We start from the raw sequence: 6817 nt of genomic DNA, 5'->3' as shown, positions 1-6817 counted from the left end.
AATTTTAATTTTAGTTATACTTTTCTATAAATACTTTCACATTTTTACAATATGAAAAATAAATCATTTAAAAAGAAAAATAGAGGGAAACACTTACCAGGTCATTCTATGAGGTCGATATTAAACCAATATATAAAAAAAAGACATCATAAGAAAAGAAAACTACAGACCAATATATCTTATGCAATAGATATAAAAAGATTCTGTGAAACTGGCATTAGGTTTAGACATACAGACCAATATACAAGAACTGAACATTTTGAAATAAACCTTTATATCTAAGATCAATTGATTTTTGACAAGGGTATCAGGACAATTCAATGGGGGAAAGAATTGTCTTCAACAAATAATGCTAAGACAAGTGAATACATGCTGAAAAATGAAGTTGGAAACTTACCTCATGCCATATGCAAAAGTTAACTCAGAACAGATTAAAGACCTAAATGTAAGAGGCAAAACTCTTATAAGAAAACATAGGTGTAAATATTTGTTAATTGAATTAGGCAATAATTTTTTTAGCTATGATATTAAAAGCATAAGCAGCCAAAGAAGAAATAGATTAATTAGAGTTCATTAAAATTAAAAACTGTGTGCTGCAGAGATCATCAAGAAGGTATCAAGACTGTCTGCCCTGTGGTGCACAGTGGGTGGAGCATCAACCTAAAATGCTGAGGCTGCCAGTTTGAAACCCCAGGCTTGCCTGGTCGAGGCACATACAGGAAGCAACTACTAGGAGTTGATGTTTCCCATCCTACTCTCCATTTCTCTCTCTCTCTGCTTCTTCTCTCTCTAAAAATCAATAAACAAAAATCTTTTTTAAAAAAGCAACAAAGTATAAAGACAACCCAGGGTCATATACCTAGATACAAGGGACTTCTATCTATAATACATAAAGGACTCTTACAAATCAATAATAGAGAGATAATTACTCAGTTTTAAAAAAATGGGCAAAAGGATCTGCATATACATTTCTCCAATGATCATATACAAATAACAAATAAGCACATGAAAAAATAATATTGTTAGCTATCAGGAAAAAAAATTGCCCTGGCAGGATAGCTCAGTTGGTTGGAGTGTCATCCTGAAGCTCAGAGGTTTCCAGTTCGATTCCCAGTCAGGGCACATACAGCAAGAGATTGATGTTCCTGTCTTTTCTTTCTCTCTCCCTTCCTCTCTTTCTAAAAGAAGAAGGGAAGAAAAGAAAATGCAAATCAAACCATAATGAAATACTGTGTCATACCACTAGAATAGCTATAATCCAAGGACAGATTATAACAAATGTTGGTAAGGATGTGGAGAAATTGGAACCCTCATGCATTGCTGGTAGGAATGTAAAGTAGCACAGCTGCTTTGGAATCTGACAGTTCCCCAAAATGTTCAACACATGACCTAGCAATTCTACTCATAAGGATTGATCCAAGGGAAATAAAAACATATGTATATACAAAAAGTTGTAGGTGAGTGTTCACAGCAGCAGTATTCATAATTTCCAAAAAGTAGAAACAGCCCAAATGACCACGAACTGATGAATGCATAAATCAAATGAAGTATATCCATACAATGGAATATTATCCAGCCATAAAAAGGAATGAAGTTCTAATATATGCTACAACATGGATGCACCTTGAAAGTATTATATAAGTAAAAGAAGCTAGTAACAAAATACATGTTGGCCTGACCTGTGGTGGCGCAGTGGATAAAGCATCGACCTGGAGTGCTGAGGTCACCGGTTCAAAACCCTGGGCTTGCCTGATCGAGGCACATATGGGAGTTGATGTTTCCTGTTCCTCCCCTCTTCCCTCTCTCTCTCTTTCTCTCTCTCTGTCTCCCTCTTCTCTCTAAAATGAATAAATAAAATCTTTTAAAAAAAATACCACATGTTGTGTCATTCCATTTAAATTAAATATCCAGAATAGGCAAATCCATAAAGACAGAAAGTAGATTAGTGGTTTCTAGGACTGTAGGTGGGAAATGGTGGGAAAAGATAATGACTCCTGATGGGTATGGTTTACTGAGGAGGAGGGTGATGAAATGTTCTAAAATTGTGGTGATTTTGCACAACTCTGTAAATATACTAAAGACCACTGAATTGTATACTTTAAATAGGTGAATAGCAGAAGTACATCTCAATCAAGGTGTTTATTTTAAGAAATTAAATGGATCTGCCAGTCAAGGAGACACTGGTGACCCCCAGCTAAAGCCGTTTCAGTGCCATGTGGGGTGCTGCAAAGTTGCAGGCTGGGGAGTAATGCGAGCAAGGAAGAATGGAAAATGCACAAAGAGACTCTGGGGGTTCATCTGGCCATGAATACAGGAGTGAAACTTGGTGGAAAGGAGGCTTGAGGGGGGTGTATTCTGCAGGCCCTCATTAGACACATTCTATTCCCAAGCCTGAGAATCAGCTACTTGAAGAAGCTGATGAAGCTGACTCTTTGGGCTTCTCCAGCCTTCTCTCCTGATGCTGGCCAGACCGGCCAGGCCAATCCTCTCTTCTGTATACCACTAAAACGTAGCCACCTGGAAAGGCTTACCACACCCAGTCTCATTTTAGAGCCCTTCTCTGGAGGCGCCAGCTCCCGATGACCTCTCCCTTCTCAGCCTGCTTTCTCACTTCATACAAGATGTCATCACCGTATCTATCTTACAGTTTATGGGAGCAGCTTGTAAGTAGGGGGAAGATGCAGGCGCGCGCGCGCGCACACACACACACACACACACACACACACACACACACACACACACACACACACACACACTGCTTCCCCAGCCTGTGAGGACAAGGGGACCCAGGCATGGCTCCAGCCTGTATATCCTTGGCTCTAACTCCCACCTGCTCAAGCAGGGCCATTGCAGCTCCCTGCTTAGTGCCCCCAGGATTTCTGGGAGCCCTGGGGAATGCTCTGGAGGTCCCATGCAGGGTCTGCAGTCTCTTTCCTCTGCTGCTCTTCCCTCTACTTCTCAACAAGGATGCAGGTCTTTCTGATGTTGGTTACACTTTGTCAGAGGGTTCCCCAAGCACCACAGTTTAGATGCCACTGCTTTACCAAAGCAATGAGAAAGCCCATTTTTGAGGACCAGTTTTGCTCCTGTGCTTTCTGTGGGGTTAGACATGAGGCCATAGGAGGCTCAGATCAGGATATACCCTAGTGGAGGAACCACACTGACCACAGCCTCAAGCCTCAACCTGGGCCACAATCTATAACCTCTAATCAGTGTGTTCTGTGCCAACACCATGGGATTCCCCAACCATGAGCAGGTATCCCAGATTCCCTGAGGCTGAGTGGGACCTGATTTAAGGAGTAGGAGACTGCAGAGAGCCTGGGACCCAGAACCTTCAGTCTGCCAGACTCACTTATTTGGCAGTCTCTTATGGCCATCATCCCTTGCCTGGACTTCTGCAGACTGGCCTCCTTTGAGAAGATAGTCATTGAATCTGGGTATCAAAGAAAGCCATGTTTTCTTTGGTGCCTGCGTGTGCCCATCCATTCCATCTGGGCCAGAGCCAGCAAGTGAGACATATTTATTAATCCTTGGACCCCATGTTTTCAGAAGAGCACAAGTCCTATGAGGCTGGACTTAAGGTGGGAGGGGATCTTCTGCATACCTTATCCCCCTCTTGGAGAACAAAGATGCTCACTAATTAGCATATGAAATAAAGGCTCTGATAAAGCCTGCAGTAAGTGGTGTTAAGCTTTTCTGAACAGTGCTTCCAATCTATTTGACTATGGGACCCCTTTCTGTCCACCCTGCCCACTATCATTCAGGAGTACATTGCCTCAACAATAAAATAAAAAATCTGCCTGACCTGTGGTGGCGCAATGGATAAAGCATTAACCTGGAACACTGAGGTTGCCTGTTTGAAACCCTGGGCTTGCCTGGTCAAGGCACATATGGGAGTTGATGCTTCCTGCTCCTCCCCCTTCTCTCTCCTCTCTAAAATGAATAAATAAAGTATATATTTTAAAAAATCTGCGACTGACTCTTGGAGACCAGCCTACAGTCTCACTGGCCAACCTCTCTCTTCTCCTGCCACCAGGACTCCTCTCCATATCTCACCCATTCTCCTCCAAGGCATAGCTCACAGCTGTCTCCACCTGCTGTGGTGCCAGTATCTCTGAGCCACCTGTTCCCTTAAACACCCAGAGACCTCTCTCCCCACCTCACACCCACAGCTGATTATTGCTTCCAACATTAATCCTTGAATATCCCTGGTTGCTAGCCCTTTCCCCATCCTCCTTTGCAGGTTATTCCTTGCTGCTCTGAGTTGTCTTTGTGAGGCCACGAGCATGGGATTCTACAAGTGGCAACAAGCCAAGGGGGCAGGACTAGGCCTTAAAGTGTTCTCAGAACCTGTGCCCTCCTCCTGCCCCGGCCCGGCCCCACATTCCCTACTCTAAGGGACTGCCTCAGGCACAGAAGAGCAGGAGGTATAGGCGGTGAGAATGGGAGTAATCAACACCCAGTAGCAGCTTCTCCCATGGGCAGGGATGAGAGGCTGTCTCCATGCCTGAGCCTGGCACTTCGTGAATGAACAATCAATGATGGTTCTTAGAGAGAGCCCCCACCTCTTTGTCCCCCTAGGCCAGGACACATTCCCCATAAGGGAATCGGCCACTTCCAAAAACTCAAGACACATCCTGGCTGGAGCTCGCGGTAGGCCGGGCACCTCCGGGACAGCTCCGGGGCAACCGGGCAGGGCGGGGAGTCCTGGAGAGCCGAGTATGGGCCTCACACCCAGCCTGGGCCAGGACACCCCGTCCTTGGCTGAGGCCCAAACCGGCTCTGTTTACAGAATGTCAGCTCTGTTGCCCCTCCCCCACCCACCACTTCCCCTAGAGTCCTGGGGGCTGGGAGAGGGGCAGGCGGGGCCAGAGAGAGCCCAGGAGGGAGCCAAATCTCAGGCTTGCCCCTCAGTCCCCCTCCCCTTCTTGGCTCTGAGGGTCCATCAGCCCGTTTTCCAGTCTTCTGGTTTTCCCTTCAAAGCATCGGTGGGAATGCGCATTTTAAAAGAGAAATCTGCAGAAGACAATGATCACTCCCAAGAAAAGTTTCGCTAATGGTTGGAAGACGGCAATGTGCCGGGAGGAGCAGGAAGACTCTTCTAGGAAAGGGGTTTACTGGCTACCTCCAAACAGCCGGGAAGAAGGCTCCCTGTTTCCTCAGGACCCTAGACCCATGGGCCCCTGCACGTGTGTTTTTAGAAATGCTGGAGGGGCCTGACCTGGGGCGGCGCAGTGGGTCAAGTATTAACCTGGCAATGCTGAGGTCTCTAGTTCAAAGCCCTGGGCTTGCCTGGTCGGGGCACATATGGGAGTTGATGCTTCCCGCTCCTCCCTCCCTTCTCTCTCTCACCTTTCTCTAAAAAGAATAAATAAAAAATATATTTTTAAAAAAGAAATGCTGGAGGAACTTGGCGCAAATTAGATGTCGCCCGACGTGCAGTCCGGGGGCTTTCGGGGGTAGCGACGTCTTGAGATTAGTCCAACGGCCGGCTGCCTGGGCAACATGACTCAGAGGCTTTCGGCTACAGGGACGCTCTGTGGGCCCCACCGGAGCCAGACAGGGGAGGCGGGGTCCTACCTGGGATGCCCCGCCCCCTGGCTCCGGGAAGGCCGGCCCACCACCCCCAACTTCCCAGAGGCGCTCGAATTTCCCACAGGTTTCCCCATCTGCTGCAAATAAATAGTAACAAACTCTATCTAGCACTTTCAGAACACTCACTCTGTGCTAGGCACTTCTCAGGCATCCTATCTCTTGTTACCTCCAACAAGACTGAAGCATGCAACACTATTACTTCCATTCAGAGTCAAGGAGCTTCAGGCTCAGAGAGGCCAAGCTACTTGCTCAGGGTCATACAGCTACTGAGTAGGAGAGGCCACAGTTTCTTTCTTTCTTTTTTTAAAAAAATTTTTTTTATTTATTTACTTTAATAAGGAGAGAGAGAGAGAGAGAGAGAGAGAGAGAGAGAGAAGGGGGAGGAGCAGGAATCGTCAACTCCCACATGTACCTTGACTGGACAAGGCCAGGGTTTTGAACTGGTGACCTCAGTGTTCCAGGTTGATGTTTTATCCACTGCACCACCACAGGTCAGGCCGAGAGGCCACAGATTCAAACCTCCTAGATTCTTCTTGCCCCTTCCAGCATCCATGTCCTGCCCTTCCAGGTGCTAGCAGGTCTTTTGACATGACTTTCTAGGCACAACCAGAAATCTGGACATCCCCTGGCCAGGGGGCTAATTCAATATAAATATTTATCATTTTAAGGCAAATACAGTGGTATTGACTGTGTGTCTGCTTAACTCCCAGCCTGGTTTCAAGTGGTGGCAAAGTTCCCCAGCCCTGAGTTTCCCCTTGGTCTCCACTCTGAGGGAAAGTCCTGGGCACAGAACTGGGCCCTCAGGGAGTACTGCCCCACCAGCACCAAGCCCTGCCCTTTGGGAAAATGCAGTTTCCAGAAAGCCCCTGCCTTGCTCACAGATTAGCTCCCAAAACCCGGGGCCTTGCCAAGTAAGAAGCAGCAGGCTCATACCACCCAGCTGACCCCATGTGGGGTCAGGGCCAGGACAGTGCCACAGAGAGCAAAGTCTGAGCCCCAGAGGGGTCAAGAAGCGAGAGCAACCTGTCTGTACCCTGGGGCTCCCCTGGGAAGCAGTGAGCTCCCTGTCCTCTGGGGTTGGGGAGCACCTGTGGAAGAAATGATTCAAAAGGAGGGTGGGATAAGATGACCTTTAAACCCCAGTTCCTCTGTTCTATGAGTCAGGCAGTGTCCAAGTGAATGGCTTGTTCTGACAGCTGCTTAAATGGAAACTTTCCCAGAC

Source organism: Saccopteryx leptura, chromosome 6 (genome assembly GCF_036850995.1).
Source record: "Saccopteryx leptura isolate mSacLep1 chromosome 6, mSacLep1_pri_phased_curated, whole genome shotgun sequence".
Classification (NCBI taxonomy): domain Eukaryota; kingdom Metazoa; phylum Chordata; class Mammalia; order Chiroptera; family Emballonuridae; genus Saccopteryx; species Saccopteryx leptura.
The sequence above is the reverse complement of the archived record's forward strand: the minus strand, read 5'-3'. Positions refer to the sequence as shown.